General features: G+C 35.3%; 1 long non-coding RNA gene across 1 annotated transcript; it reads right to left on the bottom strand.

Annotated features, from left to right (window-relative positions):
* Window positions 1–10,179: 10,179 nt before the first annotated feature.
* On the bottom strand, window positions 10,180–15,312 carry LOC310893165. The gene is made up of 3 exons (XR_014578770.1): window positions 15,219–15,312; window positions 11,706–11,824; window positions 10,180–10,978 (listed from the first exon to the last, which is right to left on the bottom strand). It is a non-coding gene; the product is annotated as an uncharacterized lncRNA (long non-coding RNA).
* Between the last annotated feature and the right edge of the window lie 6,757 nt (window positions 15,313–22,069).

Raw genomic sequence — 22,069 nt, forward strand, 5'->3', positions numbered from 1 at the left:
TAGCCTAGCACAAAATGTTATCCCAAAGCACTTTCTGTTCACTGTAGTTTTTACATTGAACAGTTCCTGTAAGCAAGAGCAGTTCACTTAGACGTATTAAAGTATGTTTGATTGTCTTTGCAGAGCTCAGCCTTTTAGTGTTCCATAATGTGTTGCAGTTCCTAGTTCAATGTCAGAGGATAAGAACTGTTTCAGTGGGGTTCATTTATATCCAGTTATTTTTCCAATAAAACAAAGCCAAAAGCAAACTGATCTAAGAAAATTGACACCAAAAAAGTTGAGTGTATTTCAAAACGATTTATAACTTGATGCAGTGATTAGCAGGTATAGTGAGACAACATTTATTGTCTTTTTTTCAGTCATACCTTATGCAAACATAGACTATTCAGATTGAATAGGCCACTTGCTGGTGCTTACTGCCACTACATGTAGACTATTATTACACATATGAAACCATAACTTTTTATTATCTTTAGTGTATGTTTCTATGTTTTATGTTTTTAAAGTTACACATTCTTACTGACATTAAAGTTATTGCTGATATTCTTTTCAGTCTTCTAGAGTAGGTAATAGAAAAACAAAATTTTTCACACAATAAAAAAAAATCTCTGTACACTTTTTTCTTTTTTTTTTTTATGAATTTTGTGGTGTGTCAGTTCTCTTCATCACGTATGAGGAAACTGGTCCAGCCTTAAAAACTAGCAGTGCTTAAAACCACATGGAGTACAACCCTTTTTGAAATTTTAATGGCCCACTAAAAACACGTATATTGAACTATGTTTTTTCTGCTGATTGATTGTGTGTGTGTGATATTCCCAGATCAGTACTGAAAGGAAAGAATACCTCTTAGATAAGTTTATGAACTTCAATTCATATATGTGTTAACCAAGTTTCAAAAAAATTTCAATTTTATTCTACATTGGTAACGATTTTTTTTCCCCCCAAAGGAATAAAGGATGTTCAGAAAAATTCTAAATAGAACATCTTTAAAAAAATGCTGTTTTTCCACCCACACAAACTTGAAAACAGCAGATACATTCCACGACAAAGACAGTAAATAAGCCTTTTTTTTTTCCCCCTCAAATGGAGCAGCAGAAAATAACACAATAAATATGTGAACAAACAGAAGTCTAGCTAAAAAGGTATTGTTAGCAGTAGTAATAGGACAAACACAAATCTAACATTTGTCCTGCTGAATTCACCGTATAGCACCCAGTGATCTTCAATGAAAACATAACTAAAGAAGGTAAATGGTAGACTGATAGAAGGCAAAAAGAGGATGTAAACCACAACAGATAAATCTTTACTATCATTTTGCTATTATATAGTTAATCTGTACTGTTAATATAATCAGTAATGCCTAACGGGAAAGTAACATCCAAGAGTATATTTTCTGGAACATACTAAAAATTATATGTATTTTTGAAAGTTTGATTTAAAACATTAAATAGGTAGATTATAGGGGATAAATTTTAGATTGATTGATTTGATATTTAGTTTTAATTTGCTACATACAGTGCAGTTAAATGCTTCCATGTGCTCTTTTCAATGTTAACAATGTAACATTTTAATTGTGCTTATTTTTTTTTTCTTTTTAAACAGAAAACCCGATATGAAGATGAGTTTATCCTAAAACTCATCCATGATAAATTCTAAAGTCTACTTCTTGTGCAATATTAAGCATCTAAATTTGGCCTAGACCATTTCAGGCAGTTGAAAGAAAATATTTAAAAGCATTTGAGATTCTGATTTAGCTTTTAAATTCATCTATCAGCTAGTCAGACAAGACTGATGAATGTGGTTCAAAATTTTATTTTTTTTTTTACACATTACTTTTAAATTATTTACAGACAAAAATTATTCACGGAAATTATTTTCTGGACACTATGAAATGATTAATATATCTGGGAGTGTTCAAATGTTCCCACAGAGAATTCAAGAATATAGATAGGTGAAATTCAATGAATAAATTAGAAGAAAAAAAAAAAAACACCTCAGCATCAGCTAGAGTGTACAGATCAGCATATTTAGGGGGCCTCTTTTCAGTCTTTTTTTTTTATTGATTAGCTTTAATATACCATCGCATCATTTTCTTTAACTAGGGATGTCTTAGGGATGCAGGTTGTAATTGTTAATATGCATCAGTTGTTTCTATTGTATGTTACTGATTTTCAATCTTTTATTCATCAAAAGAGAACATCACAAATTTAAAATTTATCTTCATGATATTCTTCATATCATGTAATATCGTCTTCATGTTATCCCACTTGTTAGATACGGCAAATACAAATAATTTAAAAGAATATAAATATTTTTTGCAATCCTTAATTAGGCAAGCCTTAGAATTAAATAGACAGACGTCTAAAGAGCTGAACTGGTTTCTACACAAAATAATTCACACACACACACACACACAAAAAAAAAGTAAGTAACATACTTGGATAGTACTTGAAGGGTTCAATGTCAAGAAATCTCTTTTATGCCTCATCTAGATGGGTGTCAGCTAAGGCCCATTTGTAATTGGATATTTTTAACATCGTTAGAACTCTGCTTAAGAATAATAATGACTGCCAAATAAAATTAGCACAGGTGAGATGTCTGAATAATCTCAAAACTCATTTTGTGGGAATTTTGTAAAACATCTCACTAAATTAGCTGGAGGTCAAGAGAACTTGAGATTAAATGAAGAAACGATTTTGAAAATCTTCTTTTATAAGTGCTTGGCAGTACAACCAGATCTTAATGATATATGTTTAGATAGTAAAAGTTAAGCTTAAGATAGTTAAGAGTACTAATACCCATATGTACTCAGGGAAATAGTTAAAGCTTCAGCATTTTACCTGTATAAAAAGTACATTAAGTAACTTTTAGCTGATTCAGCCACATGATTACCTTGTTACATATGAAAAATGGTTATAAAAGGAAATTTTGTCATAAATGAAAAGAGCATTTACTTAAAGAATACAAGTAATCAGAGTGAAAAACTTCAAATTCATGGAAACGCATAGGTAGTATTTAGCTTGAAATATTTACGGGAATATTGTGTTACCCAAACTTGGTGGTAAGTCGTTCCTGAAAATCTGACTTGCAATTCTGTCCAATTTTGGGTGCAAGACTATATTAACCTTAAATTCAGGATTACAGTAATCTTTCTAGTGCTTTCAGTACAGTGTACTCAGTACAGAAAAGTGTCGTCTACACCATGGATGCATGAACAGATCAACAGAAATTTTCAGGGATTTTGACATAAGTGAAAAATTGAAAAGAGAAAAAATCCCTTATGAAATGGTAAAGTTACCAAATAATTAGTGATTAAGCTGAAGGGTGAGGTCAGTTTAATTTAGACAATTAAATAAATTTAAAATAGAGTGGTTTTTTTGTTTTGTTTTTTTGTTTTTTTTTTTTAAGTAGAGGGTTTAGGGATAATAATCATGAGATTAATAGTTTTTATTTTCTTGTCAATGAGGAAAGTCAGTGTTCTTTTTCTGCTCAGTTGAAATCTGAGTAGAATTTAATAATGAAGACAATCCTTATCAGCATACTTTATAAGAAAACATAAAAAATACATTGATCAAAAGCAAACAGGTTGAATACCAGCTTATGAAGATATTTGTCCCATTAAAATCACAAAACAACTCATAAGATAATTTCAATCAGAAAGGCTATCTTAACCAGTCCACAGAAGTCAAAGGAAAACAAACAAACATACAATTCTACCTCTGAAAAACAAAATATAGCGTAAACAACAGATGGACAAGAAGGAGGGAAAGAAGGTGACACAATTATATTTTAATCTTTTCTAGAGGACTATATGTCATCTGTTCTCATTGATTTTTATGGACATTCTTGACAGTACTTTTTAGAACATTAGATTATTATTCTCTTCTCTTTTTGAGAGGTGCTAGGGGAGATAAATGGATTTATCTAATATGTATATGGGATTATCTTTTTTATATAAACAACTTCTTTCTGGACTAAACATATGCAGTCTCCAGAATAGACCGCAGCCTCAGAATTTCCTGCTGCTTTTGATTATTTTTTCACTTTTTGTGGGGTAAGATCATCCTTGGAACACTTTATTAGAGTCATCCCATGGCAGTTTAGAAGAGTATTACTGTGAATATCAGGAGTGGTGTACAGGTTAGGCATTCTTCCAAATATATCTTATGTCTGACTCAATTTTTTCCCTGGTATCTAGATATTTCCCTAATTTATCATTTCCTCTAACTTATATATTTAATAACATAATACAAGACAGTAAGGCACACTCATGTACACAGATCTAGCTGTGAATTATCCGTTCCTAACCTGGTTTAGTTATATTCTTCTGTAATTTGAATGTATATTTTCATTTCAAATTTTGGAAATAAAGTAAAATCAGTATGATCAAATATGATCAGAGCCACATTGCTATATTATTGCCATATTATTGCCATCATCATCATGCAAGAAAGCATTTTCTGTATCAGTGAAAAGTAACAAGTGCTTCATGAAGATATGAATAAAGGAAGGAGAAGTGTATGGTTGCCTTCTTGCTCAGCTAGATGGCATTTCTTGCAGAATGGGAGTTTATCTTGACAATGTGACTTGATAGCCTTGCTGGCTCTGGTTTAACTGATCTACAGCAGTTCTTAGTAGAAATCCTCATTAGTAGAAATTATTACTAAAGATACCAAAAAAATGTTTACTGCTTTATAAATGATCTCAAAAATAGAGAATTAAAGGAGAATCATAAGAGTAACTATTCAGAGTTAAAAACTCAAAAATTATATCTTTCAGAATTTTACTAAACATTCTAAAGTAAGTTTGCAATTAAAGACATCAAGTACATGGATACATTACGCAACGAAGTCACCTTCGATCTGGAGTTGTGAAACCACATATGAGCATAGCTGAATGTCACCATTTATTCAGCACTGTTGTGGTTTAACCAGGCAGGCAGCTAAGCACCACACAGCTGTTTGCTCATTATCCCCCTCCTCCCCACAGTGGGATGGGGGACAGAATCGACAGCCAGATCCCCAGCAGCAGTCCCTTCACAGCCAACTGCCCCCCAGTTCTATTGTACAGCTTGATGCCATATGGTATAGGACATCTCTTTGGCCAGTCTGGGTCAGCTGTCCTGGTTCTGTCCCCTCTCAGCATCTTGTGCACCCCCAGCCTCCTCACTGGCACAGCAGTGTATGGAGCCGAAAAGTCCTTGACTTAGCGCAAGCACCGCTATGCAACAACTACAACATCAGTGTGTTATCAGCATTATTCTCATCCTAAATCCAAAACACAGCACCATACTAGCTATTAGGAAGAAAATTAACTCTATTCTAGATGAAACCAGGACAAGCAAAAAGCACACAAGATTTTATTGAAATATTTGCTCAATAAAAATACAGCTTTATTAACTTAAAGAAAAACTTACAAAAAAACAAATGTCTTTTCTTCTAATGTAGAAGATGAAGTCAAACTACAAAAAATATACCACTTATTGATAAGAATTAAAGTGTTTGGATTTAATGAAAAAATAAAACAAAGCGGACAGGGTCTGGGTGAACTTAAAATCTTAAAACCACAATTTGGACAAAACCAACAGGATCTAGAGGAAAACCTGAAAGCCCTAAGGCCTGATAAATGCTGGCTTTATTGGTATGATTTTTTTTATATATAAATACCTATGAAACACAACCTTTTTTAATGAAAAATTATTCACTGTAGTTACAGTAATATTTATGTAGCTCTAGCAACTGAAATGCAGCTTTGCAGGATAAACTTGTCATTATAACAGGAAATCCATATCCAAATAAATTGCACTTTATGGTACCCTGTTACTGTTTAATAAACTTTGTTGCTTTTTGTCTACCAAAATATTAGAAGGATTGTGGTCTAGTGATCTGAGTATTGGGCTGTGAAATTGGTACCTATATTCTTCACCACTAGAGGTGACCTTGAGCATTCCACAGAAGTATAAATCTCTGGATTTCCAAGGCACATTTAATTGAGAAATAGGTTATAAATATCTCAAAAAAAATGAATACCCCAAAAAATCGTTAAATGAAATTGGGAAACATTTTTGAAAAGTATGATGTGAGTTAATTTAAGCATCACCAAAGTATTATGACTCAAATATATAAATATAATATTAATATTTTTATAATGCAGAGGCCTAAAATACTTTGGATGCTATGTAGGAAAAAAAAAAAAGATAAAAAAAGAAGAAAAAAAGAAAAAAGAAAAAAGAAAAAAGAAAAACAACTACTTGAACAACTACCAATAATTTTGATCTATTAACATTGTGTGAAAAGTTACAGATTTTGAATTGCATGTCTTGTAACCATGTAAAATCATTTACTGTGAAAAGTTATATCCTACTTTTATTCTTTAATAAAGGAAATCCACAAAACGTTTCTTCTCACCAGTTATGTTTCTCATTTCACAGGTTACACTCTTCTGTGCCATGGAATGAATGTTAATCCCTTTGTTCCTTCTACCCCCCAAACCCCCACCCCCATTTTAAATGCTACCTGTATTCAAGCACATCTATTATTTACAACATTTTTTATATTACTTCAGCAGAGCAAAATTAGGACCACAAGCCCCAAGTAATGGAGATGGAAAGCTGTGAACTCAATTTTCATTAATATGTGAAAACAGTTTTGAATTACCACCTGAGCAGCACCTTAGCCTGCCAGCTTCCCACAGAGATTCCACAGAATCCAGCAAAGGGCCATTTTGCTGCTTACAAAAAGATGTAGAGGGGTGACTTTAATATGAAGGACAAATAAGTTATTCCAAATCTTCCAGTACTCTGGTGTTTTTCTACTCGGATGAAAATAGAAATAATAAAATGCTTAAAAGTAGACTTCCACATATTAAAAAGGAATATAGTTATAAGATAACATTGTTTTATCACTGACAACTTGTTCCTATTACATATGTACCAGTGTGCTGTGGCAAAATAGAAAGGCAGTAAACTTCCTTACTTGCTGTCTGCTGGTGAAGGTGTCCATGTCCATGTCGGGGGGTTGGAACTAGTTGATCCTTTCAACCCAAACCATTCTATGATTCTGATCCCTGTGTCACAGATGGAGAAACAAGACATTAGTGCATAAATTGATAGATTTGAGCCATCAAAATCTTTCCTAGCATTGGAGTTAAACAGTATTAAAATTCTTGAATTCTAAACAGTGACTCAGACAATCTGCTTACAAGTTCAAGCTAACCTCAAGGGAATTTTAAATGAACTGGCAACTCCTTCTGAGATTGCATAGATCTCAAGATACCTGAAATTGGGTGTTTGTGTTATGTCAGAAGTGCTCTTATCTAAATTACTAGAAAACTAACTCTTGTTTAAATATCAGTTGTACAGAGACAGGGCTAGATATTGCTCAGGTCTACAGGGAAACCTATTGTTTCTGTGTTCAGACTACTTCTAATGTATAGTGACAGCAACACACATAGCAGTCACAACCACTTTACAAATTATGGCTATTGGTAATGTCACCACCAGCCAGCTTTTATATTGTTGACATTAGTCACCCAGTAGGTAGGGGATATGGATTCTGAATCCTTCATAGATTGACAATACTTAAGTCAAACGTGAAGCTCTCATATTCCAGATAGGTTGGAACAGGGCCATTCTCAGCTGAAGTTGCCCTATTTTGAGATTCAAAAATCATGTCAGCTTTTGGGCAGGATGCATTATATTCTCTCGTTTTACAAAAGGAACTGAATAAAGGAGGATTTTGACCAGAGATGACAGTGAAGGAATTTCATCTCCAAATATAAACTGCTTACTTATACTGAAGAATCTAAAGCTTTCTAAAGCTTGTCAGTGTGGCTCAATTCAGTAAGACTCAGAAGGTTACTAAGCCAGTCTAAAAATTTCTAAAGATCTCAAGTATTCAACATGCAGATGTACACCTAGGACATTTAGGGCCAAAAACAAACAAAGAAACAAAACTCTAATTAAGACTAATCTGCAAACTCGTTAATGCACACTCATAGAGTGAAATCACTGACTAGAATATTACACAGAAATGTCTCTACTGCCTTATGTAGTCTAGAAGTGCTACTTAGTCTTGCCATCTTGGGCAGTGTTTGTGTGGGGATAACAACATCTCTCAGCCTAAAAGACTGGAAGCTGCATGGATTTTTGAAGCTGCTTGATGAAGCTAACATTGCATGAACTCCAAGTTCATCAGACTGAACCCCTTCCTTGGACTGATCCCCTGTTTCCAGAGTCCCAAACTCACTTCCTAATTATTGAAAGATGTCAAGGATAAAAACCCAATTCATTTTTAAGTTGCAAACTGTTTTTTCCTACTTTTCCTCCTTTTTACTACTTATAAAACATTTTCAATCAGATATTCTGTTTTCCAGTTTAGGCAAAAATGTCACTTTTATGTTCTATTTTTAAAAAAGGAATCAGGCTATTCCATAAGAGAGGTGATGGCTTTAGAGAGTCTCTTTCCAGTTCAGAGTACTCTTTAAGAACTGTGCAGCTAAGCTGCAATATTCTTGTAACAGATGTGTTTCACAATCTGGGAATTCTTTCTACAAGTTTCAAGTGGTATTTGGCATGTAAATCTATTAAATGTCTCAAGCATTTCTGAAAATCTTTCTTTCCCTTATTGTAGCTTGTTTTAAACTTTTATGAATGTATTAACAGGAGACAGGGAACAGAAAGTAGAGTTGACCAGAACGACTGGAAACCCCTGACGTTTCTTTCGTTGTATTTTCAATTTCATTCTGCAATTTTCAGATAATAATTAGAGTTTCCAGATTCATTTTTTTTTCTTGCAAGTTCTTGATATAAGATGTGGTTAAAATAACAGGATACCCTAATATTTTATAGCCTGAAGGTAGAAATATATCTATGGAGTTTAAATTCTCATTTCTTCTCCAGTTCACAGGGGGAGTGGTTACCTTTTCCACAATGCTTTTAATTCTGAGTTACAAACAGTGTGGAGTCCTGTTTAGATTACTTAACTTGAACAAAATAAAACTGACTTTTTTGCCTCCTTAGGGTTTCAAACCCCCTTTTCCACTAGTTTAAGTTTGAATAGCTTCAGATCCCTTGTGTTTTCATTTAATAAATCTGGTTCCTTGAAAACTGTTACAAAGAAGGTGAAACAAAAAATGGAGCTCAATTAATAAGCTTTATAAATTGCTTCTGACAGCGCAAATACTTATTTCTTCAACAAATCACCACCTATGACTTGTTTCTCTTCCAAGCCAAAAAAAATGTTAAAGCACAAAGTCAGTCTTAGAAAGCCTGTGGCTATCTAAGGGCATTGAAAGTTTTAAAGCTACAGCTTTGCCAGCTCTGAAAAAAAAAATCTGTAAAACTAGCTTTGAATTCTTTTTCTCAATTTTTATATTAAACCGGAAAGTTTCACTTTTTTTTTTTAAACAGAAACTTCTCAGATCTATTTATTTTATGTGTATATCATGGTTATGTAATTTGAACAATAAAAATGCTGTCATTTAATAAAAAAAGGATAACATTTTTTATCATTATTTATTGCTAAATGAATTGGTATAAAGTTCTTATCACTGGATTTAAAAGCATTTTACATTCACTTTGTATTGGACCAAAGGTCTGTGGAAAGTACAGACGGGATTTGGAATGATAGGAGGAGGGAGGCTTAGATAATAGCCACAGTTCTTTACTCACTTTTTTTTCCCCCCATACATTCTCATCATATAATTCAGTTACACTAGAAGAAGTTAAGTACTAAGAAGAAGAATATCAGGACTGTTAACATGCAGAGAAATCAGCACCTTTGTAGCCTATAGACACCTTGCAATAAAAATAAAATGTAAAAAAACCAAATATGACACACTTGCAAATACACATATAGTAGTGTATTGGCTCTTTAAACAGAAACAAAAACTATTCCTACATATGATGAATATTAAAAAAATATATATACAAAAAGTCTCTTAAATATCTATTTTTTTCTGTTATGGATAATTTGTGAAAATTGTGTGGCTTGACACAGATTCACAGAGCAATTTTTATATAAGTCTGCAGCACTTGAAGTACTGGTCTTGGAGAGACCTGGGGGTGCCGATCAGCAGCAATCAGAACATGAGCCAGCAGAGCACTCAGGTGGCCAAGAAGGCCACTGGCATCCTGACCTGCATAAGAAATAGTGTGGCCAGCAGGACTAGGGAAGTGATTGTCCCTCTGTATGTGACACTGGTGAGACTGCACCTTGAAAACTGTGTTTAGTTTTGGGCCTCTCACTACAGGAAAGATACTGAGTTGCTGGAATGCATTCAGAGAAAAGCAACAAAGCTGATGAAGTGTCAGCAAGCAAGACAGAGGAGGAGTGGCTGAGAGAACTGGAGTTGTTTAGTCTTCAGAAAAGAAAGCTAAAGATTTTAGCTTTGTGCTAATGCTTTAGTTTGTATCAGAAGTATTCTTCTGATATAAATCTCAGGTCCGCTGGCACATGATGTGTTTGCACAGTGTTTGGAGCACATCCTGGTTTTGTTTTAGATGTAAGTAACTTGAAAAAGACAATCCAGGAGTTAACACAGTGTGCTCCAGCTGCACGTGGACATTCAGTCACTGAGTACAGACAAAAGCTATCCTGATATCACAACCCCAAAAAATCCTCCCAGACCAGAAAGGTTTACAGTGTTATCAGTACCAACTGGTTTACTCCTCTGATTTGTTCCTGTCTGCCTGAACGTGACATGACAGAGACTTAAACCATCATTAAGGCTAATCAAAACTCCCTAAAAAGTACATCATTTCAGAACTCTACATCACAACTTAAAAAGAAGGAAAAAAATATATATATATATATATATTCCATCAGTACCTTTTTAGAGCTTCCAAAACACATCTGTACTGATGCAAGCCATTAACACCAGACTTCCCCTGCCTTTGTCATCATTTTTATTCAACCTGTGCCCTTCATATAATATGTGAGCATTTGGCTTGTCTTTTTCCTTAGCTTTGTCATAATTTCTGTAACAGAAAAGCAGGAGGAAGTAAGAATAAAATAAATATTTCAGAACATTAATGTGCAGTTACAACAGTTCTCAAAAAAAAAAAAAAGAGGGGTTAACAAGAAAACAGGAATATACATGTAGTTGTTGCATAAGTCTTTTTTCTTCGTTTCTGAGAACTCAGCTTTTTCTACCAACTCCTTTTTTTTCAGCTGCTGAAGAAAAGACTCTGAAAGTGTCCATGAGATTATTGTTCAGGGTAAGAGCAGATGTATTTGCTAAACACGGTATTTGTGTAGGTGTGTATATTCTTCTACTGCAACTTGATTAGCTATTCATATTTCCATATTACTTCAAGAAACAGTATCATTTGATTGACATTATGCTGTATAATGTCATACAAACAGTCTGAGAATCTGCAGTTTTCTCCACAGACAGCCGTATATAAGGATTAATCAGACAATTCCAAGTTGAGGAGTAAATTTGTCCTGTCATCAGCCTGGTGACAGAAAGGGTGAAGCCTGTGACAGCTGCAAGGAAGACAAGAAGGCTAGGTTCCAGGAAGCAGGTTCAGTGTTGCACAATTATACTGGTACAACTGCCATTAATACTGTAATCATAACATTATTTTCACAATTTAAAATTCATAGTACTTAATTTTATTTTAAATTGGACTTCATAATGAACATCTGAATAAAACAGGGCTGTGAATTACTATCCCATCAGAATAATGAATAATGACTTACAGTGTATGATTTAGTAGGCATCTATCCACAATCACAAATACTTTTCTTCTGAGAAAATTAATTCATAAGTTTTGCCAGTTCCACAGCAATCCTTTTTTTGGTGCTTATGACACATATGCCTGTCAACGTATAGCAGAAAGAAAATATAAAGTTCAGTGGATGGAAACACTTCACAGAGGAAAATGCAAAATGAAGATTCAGTCATATAGGAAGATGGAATCTTAATGGTTTTCTATCGAAAAAGAGAAGACTTACATTCCTCCACATCTGGCTGTGTGCACAGACCCCTCTCTTTGCATCTATAATGCTTGTTAGGCTATATATTAAACTAAATCAATTCACCAGAAATCTACCTGATAAAAAAGAAATGAAGGTGTGGTCACTAAAGAGGCAAGGTGGAAATGTTTTACTTTGTTGCATCAAGATAATGTTTATTGAGCAGCAATCTGATGACATCTGATTTTATAAGGTAGTATTTGCTCTCATAGAACAAGAAGTGTTTATTTTTGGTTAAGTTCAATAAGCCAGATGGCTGAACAGAAACCAAGTTCAGATTTAACCCTAATATAGCTTGAGAAATCTTAATTTTCAATGTTATTATTGTTATTTTTTTAATCAACAGTCGTTTTACTATAAATTTCTGTATTCTTGGTCTATTCTGTATGTGGGAAACACTAGTATATCTGATCTGTTTTAGTTTACCAGGAGTTAGCAGTGGTCTGAAGGAAATAGGACCAACAGCAAGTTGCCAACTACCAAAGCACTTAATGATTTTGTAGATCAGGATACCACAGTATACACTCCACCAGTTTAACACATTCTGAAGAATAATCAAGTTTGCATAAACTGTTTCGAAAGCTGCTTTTCAAGCTCAGAGAAAGAACCTTCTCCACTGATATCCTAGCAAATTTCCTGGAACACAGAAATGTATTTGGAGCATACCTTAATCCCCTCAAAAGAAAATTGTTCCCATCAGGCTCAAGCAAACACCAAACTCTGAGCCTTCTATGTTTGGATAGTTGTCACTCATTGACCACTTAGCTTTTGAGAATGTGCCAATCCTAAAAGAATGGCAAGGCAAGGAAAGGCAAATATTTTCTATGGAACTTCTAAAGTCACAAGAATTTATTTATTTATTTATTTATTTATTCAGAATGAGTAGTAACTGCTGTGCTTGAGATGCAGTCAGCCACCTGTACACGTATATTCAGGTGTAATTAAAATACCCCAAACGTGAAATGAAAATATGAAAATACCACAATAAAAATAATCTTGTGAATTATTTTTACAAGTATTGTTAATGATGGTATTTAATGCAAAAGTTAGATATACTTGAACATTAAATTGTATACTTGGTCTGTTCTAAAGAAGAAGAAAAAAAAAAAAGATTATCTTATATTCAGGTTGAACTATATTTAGTTTCCCAAAGTTACTATTTCTTGCTATCTCATCTTCTTTAAGTAGTATTTCTGAACTGATTTAATTAACACTTGACAGTTACAGCATTTCCTTTTAGATTTCAACTGCTGTAATTGCTATTCTTGACAAAAAAAAAAAAAAGGCAGCTAGATTTAACTCTTTTTCAGGTGATAAAAAAATCATGAACTCAAACTTATTTGTGTCGTTTGTGCAGCTGTTAGCTTATCTGAAAACAGCATTTGTATTTGATTGTTAAGATGAGTACTTGATTGACCCATAAGTCCCTATAATGGAAGAAGGCTCTGTGAAAACGGACAATCTGCCCCCTTTTTTGGGTCAATTGTTTATTGCTATATTGTGCTTTTTTGTTTGTGTGATTTTGATACATTGTTGTATCATTTTTCTAAATCCAAATCCCATGTAACATTAGATATCTTCCAATAAGTAAATCTGATATTTGAGTACACTCTCCACCTGTGGAATAACTCAAAGAATCTGGCCAGAGAATACTGCATTTACTGTAACAGTACTTTTTGCTACGTTAGCTCTTTTGTTATTTGTACTGGATTGTATTCTTTGAACTGTATTTGAACATGACAAAATATATTGTATGTGCTTCATAACCAGAAGAAAATGCTGACTTTTTTTTTTATGTAGTCTAATAAGTAATAGTATACTAATGTTCCATAATGCTACATATTTCATGGATTCATAACAAATGGCAATAACAGTATCCTTGGAAACCCAGTTTAGATTCATCCCAGTCTCATTTCTTAATGTATATCATATATGGGAACATCACAAACATTTCTATTCCTAATGTACAAGGCATATTAAGCTTTTGTTCTGTTTGTGAAAGACAATTTCATCCTTAATTATGAATTATTTTATATACATTTTAATTAATCTTAACTGCAAATGAAACAATCACCTATTGCAAAAAAAGGCTTTCCAAAAATGTTATTTTTTTCCTAGCAACCACAGAAACTTGAACATCAATTTTGACATTATGTGGTAAATTATTGACTTAAAAATGTCAAAATGTAATATTTCTTATTCTAAATGAAAATATGTTCATTTAAGTATGGATCATCATTACTCATATTTAAATGAGCACAGGAGCTTCTTTCTATATTCATTATTTTGTTCATGATGTCAGCCTTTTGCCTATGAATATACTAGAAATACTAGCAATTTTTTTTTTCAATTAAAATAGCTCATTGCATACCTGTCCATTTTCTGCAATTCTAACATCATTTGCATTTAACCTTCGTACTTGGTTTACTTTACTTTCCTCTCATAATCAGTGTATATAGAGCAGTCAGTTTATTTCTGTTGAAGCAATAAAACACATGGACGACTGTTACATTTCAAAGGTTTTCCATTCACAATTATCTGAGCTAAAAATGAAGGAACTAGAATCTGTTGCACTGGATAGCTTTCAGATTTCAGAGTTGGTAAGCAGTGCCATTAATCTGCAATAATGATCATTTTTGAAGGAATTTCCTTTCACGTAACTACTCATCTATTATATAAATGTGTATACCTTAGCTGATAACCTTAGGCTTCTCTTAGTGCTAGAGAAGAGAAATAGGCATTTTTTGGCTATGATTTATCCACCGTGTTAAATTTCTGTATTAGAATTAAACAAATGATACCTCAAATGTGATTGTTTCTCCTCATTAACTCTAAAATAAGCCTTGGGTATCTATTAGAGGTACAGACATCCATGCTAAGGACTTCCTAAGTTGGATAAAATGTATTGTATCCTAAATGTCAGTAACATTTAAGAAATTAGCATAGCCTCAAAATAACATCATTGGTAACAGTCAAACTTAACTATCTATTGATTCACTAATAAATAATTTCACTGTATATCAGTGGTTCTTCCATTCATTTTTTGATAGTGTCAAGGTTAAAATTAGGCTTAGAGCTATATCCTCTCCCCTTTATTTTCTAAAGAAAGTTTGGGAAGAAAAAGGGTTTGCAGTGACTCCAAGGTTGGCCAAAACTACAACTATAGATATCCTGATGTAGGTGTACACATGTGAGCTTCACTTGCTTGAAGATAAACATTTCTTTGCCTGAACTTACCCTGCTTCATGTCTAGGTGCTGGTCCAGGAGGAAATGGATCTCCAATAGTTCTGCGCCAGATCTTCAGCCCTGTAGAAATGTCTCAAACATCCTAAAAAATACCACATATATGTGTCACAAATACCTATAAATTATAGACAACTAAGACATCCCCAGAAAGTGAGGCATTGACTGGATGAGATGTTTAAGACTGCTAAAGTCTATTGGTGGAAGGGGGACGGTTGGACTAGATGATCTTGGAGGTCTTTTCCAACCTTTATGATTCCGTGATTCTTACTATCTAAACATCATGGTAAGAAATTTTGCATTGAAGGAGAAAGTAAAAGCAATGTATCAAAAAATCAGCATATCAGACAGAAATTAGAATGACAAGAAGTTCCCAAATCAGTATGTGCAAATACTAAAGTATATGCAGAACTCAAAGGAGAATTTGCATTTGGTAGAAGTGATGTTGCTATTTTGATTGTGCCTACTGCACAGCAGGTGATTACTGCGTGATCCTTCTGTCTTTCATCTCTCTAGGTAGTTACATAGCTGTCGTCACTTCAATACTTCAATGTAGTTTCCCTTTCCTTCATTTATACTGCATATCATTTATCCACTTATGTAGACCAGTCTCTGTGATAACCTTTGATTGCAATTAGTTTCTATCAAGTTCATTTCAAAAGTTATAAGCCATCCAAGTTTCTCTCGCATTTTTTCATAATCAGATCACTTTAGGATGGTAAGTTGCTCTCACGCAAGAATGCTAGTGCAATTTTCACTAGGCTGAGGCTATTCAATATAACTTTTGGCAACAGAAGAAAACTGCTAAGTGGATAGTTAGATAAAATTGTTCTTACTGACAGATGGTTGCTGTTTCATTTTACAAATGAGTCATAAACATACAAAAAGGATAATAACAATATTTTAATAACTTTAGCAATAACAATTTTCATAAGTCCATCTCCTGATAGAACAGCAAGGAAAACATAAGGTAATCATAACCATTTTCATTTACAGTATTAGGCTTAGTTGGCAAGGTTTTGGTGACAGGGGGGCTGCAAGGATGGCCTCTGTGAGAAGAGTCCAGAGGCTGCCCCATGTTAGATAAGGGCCGGTTTCAACTGGCTCCAAAAGTGACCCACCACTGGCCAAAGGGTAAGATCCTGTGAATTTTCCTAAAACGTTATGAGACTGTAGGTAATATATTTTCAGCAGTATTATTAAAATTTATGACCTACTAGTATCAGGGAAAACTACAGTATTGAACAATTGAGTTTTACTTTCTAGGGTAAGGGTTCGGGTTAGGGTTTGCTGTTACACTTCCAGTGTTATCTGGAGAGCAAGATTTCTGAAGAATGAACAGAACAGTTGTTGCCTAGTAGGGAGGCAAATCAATGACTTGACACTTGGCAGCTGTAAATGTGTATACAGTTTAATGTAAAGAGAATAATAATTTAAGGGAATGGAAAAAGTTGTAACACTTTCATGCTTTTTTATGCATATCAATCCTAGTAACAAAATGAAGTTAATTAAAGTGTGAACACATAGTCTATTAACAACTAAAAACAGTATGCTTTCTATAAAAGGAAATATGTGCCCTGTGGTTTGTTTTTTAAGCATTTTTTTTTTTTATTTTAGCTATTAATCCTCTCTCAAGCTTTGTCAAAACCACAGCAGATATCATGATTTCATGAAGGTTTATTTCCCCAAAATTATAAATGTTATTTTATGCATCTTGTTTAGGTCCTATTTATGTGAACAGGAATCGTGGTTTCCCAATGAAGTCAAACCTAAAAGTATATACATATAGATACTTTTTTGATAGTGTTTATATATCGTAAGTATTGCCTGACATTCTACTAAATCTCACAACATTAAAAAAGCAGAATTTGTGACTGAACTGAGAAAGAAAAACAAAACAAAACAAAAAAGCAACAAAATATAAGCTTTTTAATATTTCTTATGAAAATGAAGAACACCCTTTTTATTAAGACTCAATAATTCACAAAAACTAGTTGTGATGTACCAGGAGGTAGGCAGCCTGCAGTTTTCTTGTATACTGCCTTTCAGCTATTAAACTATATACAAATTTACAGTTGCCAAATGTCAAGTCATTGATTTACCTCCCTAGTAGGCAACAGCTGCTCTGTTCACTCTTCAGAAATCCTCCTCTCCAGATGACATTGAAAGCGTAACAAGAGACTTCATTACTAATGAAATAAAGTCTTGGACTACTCAGAGAATATGTTCAAAAATAAATTCTTAGTAGAAATGTACAGATGAAGCCCAGAAAAAAATGGTGGGAGCAAATGTGGTGCTTACCCAGAATCCTATCACCAGAATCCTATCACCTTACACCAGAATCCTATCACCTACCAGTTTTCTAATATACCAACTATTAAGAAAAATGCTTTTTTAGCCTACTAATTAAATAAATACAGATCTTTCAGATATTGCATTCTTCTTTTGATTCTTAAATGAAACTGCTAATAGTATTTCCTAAGGCAGGGAAAAGCATAACTTTATCAGTGATCTGTTAACTACAGAGTTAATGTAACAATAAATTAATTAATAAATAAATGTTGACAATACTCACAGCTCCAATGAGTAGATTTACTCTGGTAGATTCTAATCAACAGACAGATTTATTTTTTTAAAACATCCAGCTCATTTTTACAGATACCATTTTCTGTAAAACTTCAATATATACCCTACCTAAATAAATGATATCATACCTGGATTGGTTGGTGTTTCTCAGGACGTTCTGGGAAGAAAAAAAGTAATAAAAAAGGGAAGGGGAAGGGGAAGGGGAAGGGGAAGGGGAAGGGGAAGGGGAAGGGGAAGGGGAAGGGGAAGGGGAAGAAGGGGGCGGGGGCAGGGGAGGGGAGGGGAGGGGAGGGGAGGGGAGGGGAGGGGAGGGGAAGAAGGGGAAGGGGAAGAAAGGGAAGGGAAAGGGGAAGGGGAAAGGGAAAGGGAAGGGGTAATAAACATCTGTATTCATTAACAGTGGAAGAGAAAATTAAGATTGTAACTCGAAAACTCCATTTCCTGATTCTATACTCTGATATGTGATTATTACTTCCATTGCTTGATGTCTTTTTCACCTAAAATTGCTTCCTTAAAAACTTTTTCAATGACATATTACGTCATTATCTCTTCTCCTGGTGTCTTAGGTTTATGTGGAAAGATTTTAGTACTTCAGGGGGCTGCAGGGGTGGCCTCTTTGAGAAGAATCCAGAAGTTGTCCCATGTTAAATAAGAGCCAGGTCCAGCTGGCTCCAAAAGCCAGCTCCACTGCTGGCCAGAGCTGAGCCACTGACCAATGCTTGTTCTGCCTCTGTAATAGCATATTTAAGAAAGGGGGAAAAAAACTGCTGCACAACAGCATCCAGAATAGAGTAGTGTAGGAAATGTAGAGAGAATCAATCTTGCAGACACCAAGGTCAGTGAAGAGGAACAGGGAGGTGATGCTCCTGGCTCCAGGGCAGAAGTTCCCCTGCAACCCACAGAGGACCACATAGGAAAAGATACCCACGCTGCAACATGTGGAGAAGTCCACAGTGGTAGAGCAGGTGATCTGTCACGAGTTGCCACCTGTGAGGGACCCCTTCTGAGGAGTTAGTTCCTGAAGGACTGTACCCCATGCTACAGACCAATATTGGAGCAGTTCTTTAAGAACTACAATCTACATCAAGCATATGTAGGATCAGTTTGGGAAGGATCATCCCGTGGGAGGGACCCCACACTGGCTAGGTGTGTGGTGGCTTTACCCTGCTGGGCACTTCAACACAACCACTCTCTCACTCCCCCTCCTCCAAAGAAGAGAGGACGGATAAGAGAGTATGCTGGAAAGAAAGAAAGGTTGAGATAAGGGTAATTAAATAGAAAAGAAAGAGCAGGGATGAAAATCAATCAATCAATCAAACAAACAAAAAACAGCAAAGGCCATGCAGAAGTACAGGAGGGAAGGAAAAAAAAAATCTCTACTTCCCATCAACAAGAAATATTTGGCTAAGTCCAGGGAATCAGGGAATCAATACAGGTAGTCATTGTCTGGGAGGGACGGTTGTCTTCATAATGAGCGCTCCCCCTCTACCTTCCCCTTTCCCACCTTTTATTGCTGAGTGTGACATCATATGGTATGAAATATCCCTTTGGTTGGTTTAGGTCAGCTGCCCTGGTGATGTTCCCTCTCCAGGTCTTGCCCACCCTCAGCCTACTGGCTCTGGGGTGGGTTGGAGGGAGTCTTAATGCTGTGCCAGCACTGCTCAGCAACAGACAAAACATCGGTGTGATATCAGGGCCGTTCTAGCTACAAGTGCAGAGCACTATGTGGGCCACTACAGGGAAAGTTAACTGCAGCTGTGACCTCTGTGAGAAGAGAAGATTACATTATTATATTATAAAAAGACAAGTCTTACTATCTTCTTTTTACACAAGAGAACTTTACAATGAATGGAGAATTCAGAGATGCAGCAGACATTATATATTCTTAAAATAATATACAAAACTTAACCACCACCTTTCTTGAAAACAAAACTCCTTTCAAATTATCACAGAAAAAGCACAATTAATCTAAACCTGTTGAAAATAATTATTCTGGATTCTGACTCAGAAGTGACACTTCATTAGCCATATTTGTTTTATTTCTTTTGTTAAAAACACAATAACTGGTATTTTGAAATATTACCATATATTAGTAATACCATAGAATTGTAAAATTCTATTTTACAATTTCCATCTGTAGATCTGTAAGCAAAAAAGTACAAAATCAATCTATGTTAGTAATATTATTCACCAGTGATCTCAGGCAATGTTCTCTGAAGACAGGAAAAAATAGAATTGCTAATTTATTCTAACTAAATAAAATCATTGATATGTTCTTAGAAATTCAAATATGTAAGTGGTTTAGGAAAAAAAAAATTGTAAATCATCAATATGTTTTATGTTTATTTATAAAAAAAAAATAATAATAATAATTTGTAACACCTCAGATTTTTCCAACATATTACTATTTAAGTTGGCATTTTGACAGATTTCTCACTGTCTTTTCATTATTATTATTTTTATTTTAAATTTCCCTTAATTACTACTGTTACTTTGAAAAGACTTAAAACAGTTCCAGTGGGAGAAAGTTGGGAATCAGAAATGTATTACGTCAATAAGCCTATGGATAGATATTCAGTCTATATAGTATACCTGGATTCTGAAACACTTTCAACACAGTCCCAGATAGGAGTCTCCAGCAGAATAGAAAGGAATATCCTACCAGGATTATTAACAGGTTAAAAGACACAGAGCAAAATACAGAAGAAACAGAAGTTCAGTTTTCAAAAATGAGTAAAACTATAAACCGAGTACTACAACTTTTTGTATTTTCACGTAGTATGCTAGTTAGATAGGGACCAAAGAAAGATTATATGAGACCCCAATTGTTCACCTATAACTTACTTATGAATTCAATCCTTGATTGTTTTGGACCAGACAACTCCAACTGGCTGTACTGGGATTTCGTGGCAAGATTTTGGTAGCAGGGGACTGAAGGGGTGGCCTCTGTGAGAAGAATCCAGAAGCTGCCCCATGTTAGATAAGGGCCAGTTTCAGCCAGCTCCAGTGGGAAGACAGCAACATATTGGTGTTCCATTGATAATTAGGACTTCTCTGCATTATAGCAGAAACCAAAATTCTACAATGGTGTGTGCATGTGTGTGGTTGTGTGTTTTATGTTTTTGTTTGTTTGTTCGTTTTTGTATTGTTTTTTAAACAAAACAGTACTTAATAATGCAGCTATATTGAATATGGCTTTTCTTCATAGATACTTTTAATCTTCTTCAATCTAGAAAACATAATGCAGAAAACATAATGCAGGCCTATATTGGGTTTCCATGGCAAGGTTTCAGTTGCATAGGGGTATAGGGGTGGCCTCTGTGAGAAGAATCCAGAAGCTGCCCCATGTTAGATAACGGACAGTTTCAGCCAGCTTCCAAAGGGACCCACTGCTGGCCAGAGTCAAGCCAATAAGCGACGTTGTTTGCACCTCTGTGAGAGCATATTTAAGAAAGGGAAAAAATTGCTGCACAACAGCACCTGGGAGAGAGAGAGGGGTGAGAAACAGCCCTGCAGACACCAAGGTCAGCGCAGAAGAACAGCAGGAGGTGCTTCAGGAACGAGGGCAAAAGTTACCCTGTGGCATGTGGAGAGGCCCCTGGTGGAGCAGGCTGTCCCCCTGCAGCCCATGGGTCCCACATGGAGCAGATCTCCACGCTGCAGCCCGTGGAGGAGCCCCTGGTGGAGCAGGTGGATGTGGCCTGGAGGAGGCTGCGGCCCATGGAGAGCCCCCGCAGGAGCAGGCCCCGGGCCGGAGCTGCAGCCTGTGGAGAGGAGCCCACACAGGAGCAGGGGATCTGGGGGGAGCTGCCACCTGTGGGGGACCCAGGTTGGAACAGTTTACTCCTGGCGGATGGACCCCGTGGTACGGAGCCATATTGGAGCAGTTCTTGAAGAGCTGCTGCCTGTGGGAAGCCCCTGAAGGATCAGTTTGGGAAGGAAGTTTACTTGTTGCACAAATTCCACATCTTTAGCAAGAATTTTATCATTCTTATCAGACCTAAACAGTTCTCTCAAGAGAATTCGGGTGCCCTGCCAATTTGGATTATAACCAGCGTAAACATTAGAGAACAGATGGGCACATCTTTCAGCATCCTCTTGTAATCTAGGCTTTTTACTTTCCCAGAGTGCTATATCATCAGGATTGCATGGATGACCAGCCCACTGCATCCGAGGAGGAATCCATTGCCCCCCCCCCCCCCGCATATCCACTCCCCATTGCTGTAGGGTTTGGGATAACATCGAGTACCACAGAACA

This window comes from Anser anser (genome assembly GCF_964211835.1).
Source record: "Anser anser genome assembly, chromosome: 1".
NCBI classification, from domain to species: Eukaryota; Metazoa; Chordata; class Aves; order Anseriformes; family Anatidae; genus Anser; species Anser anser.